General features: G+C 43.7%; 1 long non-coding RNA gene across 1 annotated transcript; it reads right to left on the reverse strand.

Moving 5' to 3' along the window:
* Positions 1 to 2,797: 2,797 nt before the first annotated feature.
* On the reverse strand, positions 2,798 to 10,744 carry LOC131914396 (uncharacterized). Its single transcript, XR_009380120.1, has 3 exons — positions 10,664 to 10,744; positions 6,170 to 6,192; positions 2,798 to 2,880 (listed from the first exon to the last, which is right to left on the reverse strand). It is a non-coding gene; the product is annotated as an uncharacterized LOC131914396 (long non-coding RNA).
* Positions 10,745 to 11,140: the final 396 nt, after the last annotated feature.

The raw sequence follows: 11,140 nt of genomic DNA on the forward strand, positions 1-11,140 counted from the left end.
CTGGATGTGAGGAACACTTCATTTTCTCCCAGCTTCCATCTAGGTCACTGAAGGTGGGCTTTTGGGTGGAGAGAGACACAAGGCAGGGTACTCTCAGGCTGAAGGTGACACAGGATGCAACATCAATCACCTAGCTATGGGCCACACTCCCGACACGTGGTCAGCAAGATCTGTTCTGAAGAATAGGACAAGGCGCCACTATTTCTATGGCATTGCTGTGAACCAACTTCACCAGACACACCCCAGCTGCTTCCATCAAAAGCCATTTCCTGTCAAAGTCATTCAGCATTCCCAAACCACCTTTAAAAACCCAATAAAGTCAGCTCTGAGAGTCTTGCCTTGGGCTTGTCCTCATGTTTATTAAATCTAGTTTCATCAGCCCATTTCCCTCTGGAAAGCCACCATTAGCTTCTGGTCCTTCTCCTAAAACTTCAGCTCTCCCTAGCTGGTGATTCCTGTAATAAAGGCAGCGACAGCAGTCGAGTAACCCTAGGGTCTGAAGTTGTGGAGCCACAAAAATGAAAACCAGGGTGATTTCTGGCTTGCTAGTTAGTTAGACTCTAAGCCAGCATGGGCAAGTGCTTCTGGTTGTTATGTTAACAGCACACTCCTCACGCCCCTCTTACTGTGGCTGCCTGAGGGAAAGCAACCACAGTGGCCAAGAAGCATGAGAAGGCCTCCTCAGTCAACCTTCCCCTGGGAGTTTCTTTCCTTCTCGAATGCGATCATCTTTATCGCCCAGCTATGAGCTGGTGCTGGGCTTCATTGCTATGGGAATTACACTGAAGATAATCAATCATTGGTGAGCACGTGTGGATTGTGACAGCTTGCCAGAGACTGATGTTGCTTTTGTTCTTCTATCTGAGCATGGCACTGCTCGGGATGGATTACTGATTCCAGACAATTGCCAAGGTCAACGAAGTCACCAGTAGCTCTAGACTCCAACTCAATACTCCAGCCCGATGCTCAGGCTTAATGAAGACCTGGATACTTTGTCTCTTGATTTGCTCCTAATTCTGATCCTCCCCTCTACAGCTGTGAATCTTTAAACAAATCTCTTCCCTACATGTTTTATTAACTTAAAACTCCAGGTCTCGGGGTATGCTGCTCACATCCAGGGGACACTGTTGGTCTTCTATTGACAGCCATGAATCAATTGCCTTCAAGAAAAAAGTTAAAATTTGGGTCACCTATTGAACGATGCTTAAGTGTTCAAACAATATCCCAGCCAGTGTTTTTAACAAGGGAAAACTCAGCATGAAACTCTGGGTGTGCAGTTGTCCTAGGCTGAGGCGGTTTCTCTCTGAAAGCCAACCCAGAGTTTGTTTAAAACATACAAGAAGTTGGTTTTGCTTCTTCAAAGACTCATTCAAACAAGCAAATGGCCATAAAGGAACAAGCACGGGAAGGGTGCTTGTGTTCTCCTGGGAGAGACTGACCCCTGCTGGACAGCTTCTACTATGCAGTCAACTTCAGGAGTCAGCTTCGAAGATGATAATGCTACCTAATTGTGGTGATATATTGTGTACACTAAAAAAATTTACCAGATCAGAGGACAGCAAAAGCCACTAGATTAGACATAGAGGCCCGGCAGTGGTGGCACACACCTTTAATCCCAGTACTGGAAAGCACACATGCCTTTAATCCCAGGAAGCGATGGCTGGGTGGAGAAATGTATATAAGGTGTGAGGAGACAGGAACCAAAGGCTTTTCAGCAGAAGCCTTCCTTTCAGCGAGAGGCTTTTTCAGGCTGAGGAGTCCTAGAGGTAAGATGCGGCTTGTTCCTTTTTCGCTCTGATCTTCAGGCAAATTTTATTAGCGTACACAATATATCACCACACCTAGTCCTCTGCTTCTGATCTGGAATTTCACTTATCTGGGGAGAAATGCCCCAGAATATGTAGGAGGGATGCCATGAGCATGACACACCACGTGTCACCCAGACAGAGGAGACTGAGGAGACAACACTAGAAATGTAGATAAACTAACTACCTATGCTAAAACAACAGGATTTCCTTTTGAAAACAATACTTCAAAATGTAGTGACAATTATGGAAATCAAAGTCAGGATATAAGGCAGGGGGCGGGGGGCAAATATAAGGGAAAGAGAAGCAAGTGGAGAGTCAGAAGTTACAGAAAAAGACGCAAAATGTGAATCAGCAGAAAGCCAGACTAAAGCACACAGTGAAATCTGAGGGAGGAAGAGAGAATCATCCACACAGTAAAAATGACCCCAGGACAGCTGAGCTGAGTGATGCGTCTCCTTTAGCTGCCTGGTGGCGAGGGTGGTGTAGAGAGCTCCTCTGGACCCTCCACCAAGGGCAACTATCCTCCATCATGCCAACCACATTTCTGAGGCCATACTACAAAGTGAACTCTTTCCTTTACCAGGGTTAAGGCAATGTGCAGCATGTGCTGCACTGAGGTCACTGTGCCTATGGGGACTAGGAGTTAGGCGGGTCCCCAACAGGCAGACAGAGAGGGACAGGGGCCTCAAATAGAAGAATGGTCAACTTCTAACTTCTTCCTCACATTCTACTGAGACAAAAACCTAAAAAGCTTAAAACAAAGGCCTGGAGTGATTTTTCTCTTTCTAGTAAGGCCTGCCTGCCAATGGACTGGTCCCACAAGTACAAGGCTGCATCAGGGCATGTTTATCCCTAAGTGGCAGGTGAGCCTATCTGCTTCCCTGTCTTTGTGGAAAGTGACCAACCTCCCCCCCGGGCTCTGCAGAAGGTCTTTATCTCTGTATGCCTTGCTGTGTGTCTCCTCATCACTATTAAAGCCTTTCTTACCGGGCTGATTCTGTCTGCTGCATCTGAGATTTTCCCTGCTGATATCTGCTGTGTCTTTATCTTTCCTGCCTTCTAATTCTTTAACCTGCAGAGAAAACAAACCAGATCAAGACTCCTAACGTGTACCATTTTGGTGCCCTCCACTTGGGACTTCTTTCAAGGTCAATATAAACCAAGCCCAGGGGTGCCAAGGTGGCTCAGACGTTAAGAGGACTGGTTAATCTTCCAGAGGAGTCGGGTTTGATTCCAACACCCACACAGTGGCTCACAACCGTCTGAAGAGCCCAGAGGATTCGTCTCTGTAACAAGGAAAGATGTCTGAGGTACAATGCAGTCAGGGTCGTCACACTGGGCCTCAGCCCTGGCTCCGGAGGAACCCACCTGGAGGAACTCTAGGACAGCAATAAGGTATCTGTACCATGTTCAGCTCACAGCAAGATGGCTTAGTGGGCACTTGCAACCAGCCTGATGGCCTGAGTTCTAATCCCAGGACCTACATCAAGGAAGGAGAGAACTCCTGAAAGTTGTCCTCTGACTTCCACATCCCCTGGGTGGCGCAGACCTGCCCACATACTTACACAAAAAGCTACACACACACACACACACACACACACTGTGAATAAAATAAATTCAGTCAATTCTGTCTGGGTGTGCTTAAGACTGACAAAACACACTGTCTCCTATCCTTTTTGCATTCTGGGTAGAAATCAGAGGACCACCATTTGCCTCTCAGTTCTTCCAATTATTGAAAGCCCTCTGACCTCTCAGAGTTTCTGTTTCCTTTATCCACAAAATGTGGAGAGTACTTTCCTTGAAAATACGTGAGGATCAAGTGAAATAATGTCTATGAAAACCCAGTAAGTTTTCCAGATATTCTTAAAAGTATTTAATGATAGAAAAACATTCAAAGCAAATTCTCCTTGGGAATATGAGGAGCCAGGGAGGAGGAGCCTTGAAGAACAGAAAACTGAAGGGCAGAGGCCATCAGCTAGCACCAGCATGTCCCCTGCTGGGCATTTGAGAAAGCACACCCAGGAGCCTGGAGAGGAGAGAGGATGCATGCATGTCTCCAAGCTGGATTATTAGACGTGGCAGACAAGTTTCCTCGGTGGCTCTCAACACTAATTTACATAACTGTCCTATCCGGTCCACATTTGGACAGGTTGTTTGCGTATTGGTTTCAAGTTGCCATGTGGTCTTCCATTCAATCCACTTGGGAACTGCCAGAAATTGATGAAATGAAATTGCTTCTAAATATAGTTGCCAAAGCTTTGGGTGTGTCCCCAGACAACCCTTCACTGTGTGTGTGTGTGTGTGTGTGTGTGTGTGTGTGTGTGTGTGTGTGTGTGTAAGGGGGGGGAGATTGATTCTCACTTCCTGGACTGGTACATCACACCAGGTTCTAGACCTCACTGGCACTCAAGTGAGCATTTGGCCCTGCAAAGAAGAAGGCATACACACAGACATGGATGAATCAATCAGTCACCCTACATATATGTTTTTTCAGATATTTGGGATGAGCACTCCCATACATGGCACGGTGAGCTGTTTTCTATTTAGGATGCTGAAATCCATTTAGAATTATTTTTTGCCCTGGAAGCGATCTCCTGATTTTGTATTTAAAAAAAAAAAAAAAAAAAAAAAAAACCTTGAATACGTGACTCAGAAAGTTCATTCCAGTAGGCTGTTGGTTCTGTTTTCATTTCCACAGCACCATGAAGGTGGCTTAGCTCTGACTGTGTCCTTGTCATACCTCAGGATTAGCATGAAGAAAGGATCTTAAGCTAAGCCTGTAGAAGGCACAAGTCCTTGTACGCCCAGATAAGCACTAGGGAAAACAGGAATGTTAAACACTCAGGGTTGTCTCCTCAATGGGAGAAATAAAATACCTGCATTCCACCCAGAAAGCTGGGAGTGGATGCTCTTAATGACCTGGTGACCTTTGCTATCTGTAGAGCCAGACCTCACCCAAACCCCCCAGAATATCTATCCCAGGCTCTCCCTCCAAAGACCTTTATCTTTAGCTCCCAGTTAAGAGAATCTGTCCTTAGAGGAGATGTCACATGTACTTCATGGCCTGCTGACCTCTATGCCATCTCAGTCAGAGACCACACCAGATTCCAGGTCTTTGGGGGTGGGGGAAGCCATCTCCACAGTCACATGTGCCATAGAGTCATACCGTAAGCTTTATTTTGCACCTGGAATTGGAATGATTGTTACCTGGGAACTTTTTTAAATATGCTTACAACAAACCACCCAGCATCAGACTCCCAAAGTTTGATCCAACCTGGCTGATGAAGTCAAGGTGAACTGAGTTTCCATTCTCACCTCTGTGGATTGCTTTGCTGCCACTGGACATGACATCTGCAGGGACTCCCATATAAACTTTTTTTTTTTGGTTAATTCTTTAAGAATTATGATTTTTTATATGTTTGTTGTGTGAATGTTAGGATAACAGCACAATGCATTTAAATGATTAACATATATATACAATTCACAAATTCTTTCATTAATATCAGTGTCTTATCTCTCCCACCCCTCCAAAGTGTTTGCAGGGCATAGTAATACAATAAAGACTATGTTGCAATGTAAAAAGTAAATAAATAAAAAATAAAATGCCATGTGTCGCCTGGCAGGTTGGTTGACTGTGAGGGATCAGTGAACCCCAATCTTACAAATGTCACAGGCTAATAACAGAATTGTTGAACTTTTATCCTAATAAAACTGTCAAACAGTCAAAATTCATTACAGTAAGTCAATCACAAGACGTCAGAACTCATATAATCTGTTCCAGTGATATGACAGACATCACACAGCACATATGTCACCTACACAGAGCTCTGAAAAAGTCAATGTCCCATACAAGGCTTTACATTTCTCAACAAAAGTCATGGTGGGCAATGTAGTCACTTAAGAATAACCTAGAAGTGAATTTCTCTTCAGTGCAAAGAAAATCATCAGGTATGACCCCAACACGGTGGTTTGTAAAAATTAAACAATATGATCTTCACAGTGGCTCAGTGATAGCAAGAGAAGCAAGTAACTGTGTTGTTATCAAAATAGTACAAACTTTGCCAAAACGCACATGAAACCCAGGCCCTCTGGAGGCTGTCGCAGGAGAATCTTGAGTTTGAGGCCAGCCTGGGCTACAACATAATAAGACCCTGTCTCAAAAGTAAAACGAAACAAAAGGAAAAGTCTATCTCTTTACATTTACTTACTCTGACGAATGTAAAAGACTACAGACAGAAATGGTGCTGCTAAAATGTTGCTTAAATGAAGCAGCGAACAGCTCTCCACATCTGTCATGGGGCTAACTCACTGTTAGTACACGCTTCAGTGACGGGAGGGAGTTACCAGCACAATCCACTGACCTGACTTTTGAGGGAGCGCTTTCCTGCAAGGCAAAAGTGAACTTGTCAGGCCACATTTATTTCATCACTTCCAGTGCTCAACTGGTAAAAAAAAAAAAAATCTATATGATCTCCCATTCCACTAACTGTCACAGAATCCAACCCTCAAAGCTCTGGAGATGATGGTTCCCCCCTAACTCAGTGAATAAGCAAGGAGGAAGGAATCCCAGGGCATGGTCTTGGTCAAAGAATCATTACTGTTCATCAGCTTCTTAGCTTCACATGTTATTCTTTATCCTGGTTTGTGGTTGAGAGAAAGAGAGCTTCATTAGCCTCAGTGAGACATTTGCTTCCTGGCTTTCCTAACGTCTGCCCTAAGTTGGGAAATGCCACCTACATTCAAAGCATCTCACATATAAAATTAACAAATCAAGCAATCCATCCTTAAATGTGGACACCGAAGAAAGCCAAGTGCCAAAGCAGTAGAGCCATCTCTTGGGTTTAAAGGTACCTCGTGCCATATTCTCAAGAAAGTCATAGACTCCTGGGAGCCAAGCATGCTTACTGAGACTCCCCCACCACCAGGTCCTGTTGCCTACAGCAGAAGCCCAACATATCTCTCTCTCTCTCTCTCTCTCTCTCTCTCTCTCTCTCTCTCTCTCTCTCTCTCTCTCTCTCTCACACACACACACACACACACACACACACACACACACACACACCATACGTAGAAAACACAGCCTGAGATTAGAGCATCTCAGGTTCCAAACCATAACTTGTCCAATAGCCATGTGACAGTTCTCAGCTCTCAAATCTGTGCTTGTCTCCACCCTTGTCTATTACAAGTATCTGTAGTATGAAGATTGTGGAATTTGGAGGATGCTCAGTACAATGGAGGCTGGGAGGGGAGGAAGGGATGTTACTGAACATGAGCTATAGCCATAGAGCAGGCTAGGATCTCCCCTCTTCTCCATTAACTCTAGTGGGAGCTATAGGGAGGCACTTCTCTCCCAGCTCCACATCTGCTTGTCTACTGAGAAAACACCTAGACAGGTGCAAAGTCAACTGATGAGAAGTGGCTATGAGCAAAAAGTCTGTGCCATGGCTCAGAAGGGATGCTGGGTTTCCTTAGGTCACATGTGTAGCATGGAAGGAAGCATGGCCCCAGCTTCTAGCTGGTTTATTATGCAAGATGGCTGACATGAAACAACAGATCCAGTGAGTGTCGGAGGATGGGAGCCTCAGCAGTCTTGGTAGAGCAAGAGGGGGAGCCAGATTTCTGATGGAGGACTGGGCTATGCGGGAGGCCTTGGAAAGCTTCCAGAATCACTCAGATAGCCTGTCTATATCGGACTGCCACACTAGAATCTTCTATAGCCAGTCAGGGCTCTGAAAATCAGCAGCAGCCCTCAGAGAGTACACACAGAGCACTAGTTGGTGAAGACAAGGCCTCTTGCTGTCTCCCTCACTCAAAATGCCATGCCTAAGAGGCTTGGGATGGGGAAGACAGGACACAGTATTGCAAGGTGAGCACAGCGCCTACTCTGAGAGCTGTAGACCACCACCCAGGGAATGAGAAAGCAGGGAATTTTGTTTATTTTTTAAATGTTTTTATTTATTCTTTGAGAATTTCATAGAATGCTTTTTATCATATGTTTTCCCCTCACCAAGTACCTAATTTCATGTTCTTTCTCTCCCTTTAAAAAACAAAATAAAACAAGGAGTCTGATTTGTGTTGGCCAACTACTCCTGCCATTGGAGCCTGCCCTGGCATGTGACATTGGGTATATTCAATATCACTCCACTGAAGAATATAATTTTCCCCTCCCAAGTAGCTTCTTAACTAGGGGTGTAACTTTGTGCCCACTTCAGAAGAGAACTTTAAATTGTATTGTCCATTATAATTTAAGCTGTGCTGACATGACATTGTTTTAATTCTCTATAACTGCCTGCAATGTTAGTATACCTACAGAGAGACTCTTTAAAAGGCACCATGAGACTTCGGGGAACCTAATAGAGGTCATTGTCAATTGAAGAACAACACTGTTCTGTGTGTATCCAGGAGAGAAGAGACTGACACCCAACCTGGTTATATAGGGTCACAGCCATTGCAGAAAAAATATTAGCTCCTAAACCAAGTTTTCTTGTTTATACTATATTATACATGGCTAACCAGATGATTTAACATATTGTATGAATGTAATTACCAGAAATTGTCCTTCTGTAGATGATAATGATGGAGTCATTAACTACCTAAGAACCCATCCTCTGAAGTCCAATGACTACTCCAAACTGTGTGTGTATGTGTGTGTGTGTGATTTATAAATAAAGAGACACACATATATTTGTCTTGCATGCTCAAAAATGACAGCAGTGATATTTTGAAATTTTAAGCACCACTAATCCAAGATGCCTTTTTCTCAGCCCTAGAACACAGTGCCATCTGTTGATACCTTGAGATAATACATGCCTTCTATTATTTATAAGTAAAATAAATAGGCTTGTCATTCAAGCACTATAATAACATCCTAGGCAGGCCTCACAAAACTTGACCTCTATCAAGAGAAACTATGAAATAACCTTTCTATGCTTCCTGGGACTTCTGTGTCCTTTCTTTCTCCCATGTCCTTTGTATTGCTGGCAGATCCACCTGTAAATCCCAAAGCTTTCTTCCCGGGAGAGCAAACTCCTGTCTTCTTGACCTGCCTTTCCTTACAGTTGTGTTCTTTCTCTAAACGTATCCCCTAGCCCAGTCCTCGGATCTTTTGCAGGGTCACCAGCTTGCCAGCTGCACCCACTTCACAGGCACCCTCCCCTAAAGCACTGGCCCTGGCATGCAATGCTCTTCCTGTGTGACAGCTCCATGTCTGCATAAATTCTAACCAAGCACTGTCTAGAAGAAAGATAATATGAGTCACACACACAAATTACATGTGTACCTTTAAATTCTCTGGTAGCCATTCAACAAGCAAAAAGAAGCGAGTAAAATCTATCCTTCTGTGTTTAATCGAGTATATCCAAAACACCGTCATCAAATGTTATCATCAAAACATTAACAATTCAATCCTTGTATTTTTATATTGCCTTCAAAATCCAAGACATGTGCTATCTGTATAGCATATCATAATTGGTGCCCTGTTACCAGTGCAGAGGAACTACATGTGGCCAGGGGCTATTGTACTAGACAGTGCCATTCTAGAGACAGGGTCTGGCAACTCCTCACACTAGTGAAGGTTAAAAACATGCTTTAACAATCACTTCACATTGTCAATGCTATTAGATGTTCTCTGGGAAGATCTGTCATCTGTGGATTATACTTGAGCCCTCTGTATATAAGACAAGCAAGTATCTCTCATAAGAGAAAGTATAAAAACTCTATGGTATACCATAGCTGGTACCATAACTACTGGCTTTGTGTGTTCAGCATATCTCTTCACTGCTCCCTTCCATGAGCTCCTGCGGGCTTTCTAACAGCCCCAGGAGGAGCCAGGCCAAGTGCTGATTCCCCCTTTACACACTGCAAAAGGTTACAGAACCTGTCAAGAGTAAAAACTTAAGTCACTGGCCAGCTCTAAGTTAGATAGATATTCTGGCTCTTGGAATGGGTTCCCACTGCCCATTACTGTTCTGCTTCTGAACATTGAAAAACATTTTCCAGATCATTCAGTTTTTAGTGCATTAGTGTCTGATATTTGTAGTTAAGTGTTTGTTTGGTTTTGATCTACCTTAAGTAGCTAGTATATGGACCCAAATGGAACCCTTTTCAGAACTCAGAGTATTGAATGACATCAACACCAAATGAATGACATTGGTGATCTACAAACACATCTAGGCGCAGTGGTCAGGGCCAACATGTACTGGTGTGCATGCAGGGTTGGCAACGTATGACTTGGCAAAGTGCTAGGAAAAGTACAACCTTGACCCTTCTGTCTCTGGACAAGAGAATATTGTTGAAGTTACTGAGATATCTGAAAAAGGACTATGTGGCTGAAGGAAATGGGCCCTAGCCCAATCTGCTCTTCACAGCTAGAAGGTAAATGTCATCTGGGCCTGCTCTCTTTTAATCCCCTCCCCATTTCTTACCTGATGAAAAAGTAGACCTTGCTTATGACACTCAATGAATGTCTAATTTGTTTTCTTTTAAATTGGGGGAGGGAGGCGGGCAGGGGTAACCATCCAAGGACTTTAGAGAGTCAAATTCTATTCAAGTTAGTAATAACCACAAAATAAGTACAAGTATTTCTTTTCCCTTTTAAAGCACCTGGAACATTCTAGAAAAGGCTATTAAACATTCTGATAGCATACAGCTTTAGACTCATGTATCCTTTTTTAAAATAGGTGGCTTAAGACAGACAGTTTTACCTCATTTACAACTAATTTAGTCAATCTCACAAGCTTCTGGAAAGGTCTCATTCCAGGGAGAGAAATAAATCAAAGCTGCAGTTCATGACCTAGCCTCAAGTAACCCTGAAACATAATCAGTATTAAACACACCCTCCTCTCCATCAGTCATACCTCTGAAGGTCCACCTCCTCCAGGCAGGCCTGGTATTTCTTAGTTTCCCTGAAGCAACTTCAGGGTTCAGTGAGAGACCCTAAAAAGACAAAAACATCTTGTCAGAACTTTCCACCCACATTTCACAATTTAACCTCAAAGGAAAACACAAAGCCACCCAGCTGAGACGCCTAGACTCAAGGCTGCTGCACTCCTATTTGCCTACTCATGGACTTCCCAAGACAAGGAACAGCAAGGGATATGTGGGATTGTTGCATTATCAATATTTTTTAGATGTCTACACAGCAGAGCTTAGGAAATGATTAGATAACACTGGACCCTAGTGATAAAAGCCAGGACACCGGCTTCTGTGAATAGTTATTCTCAAGAGCCCAGAACTTGAGACTGATTTCACAAATGATGAAAATTAATTATGCCATCTCAAAGGAACTAAGCACTTCTACAATCCACTCCAACTCCACAGCACTGAGTGCTTAC

Source organism: Peromyscus eremicus, chromosome 7 (genome assembly GCF_949786415.1).
Source record: "Peromyscus eremicus chromosome 7, PerEre_H2_v1, whole genome shotgun sequence".
NCBI lineage: Eukaryota > Metazoa > Chordata > Mammalia > Rodentia > Cricetidae > Peromyscus > Peromyscus eremicus.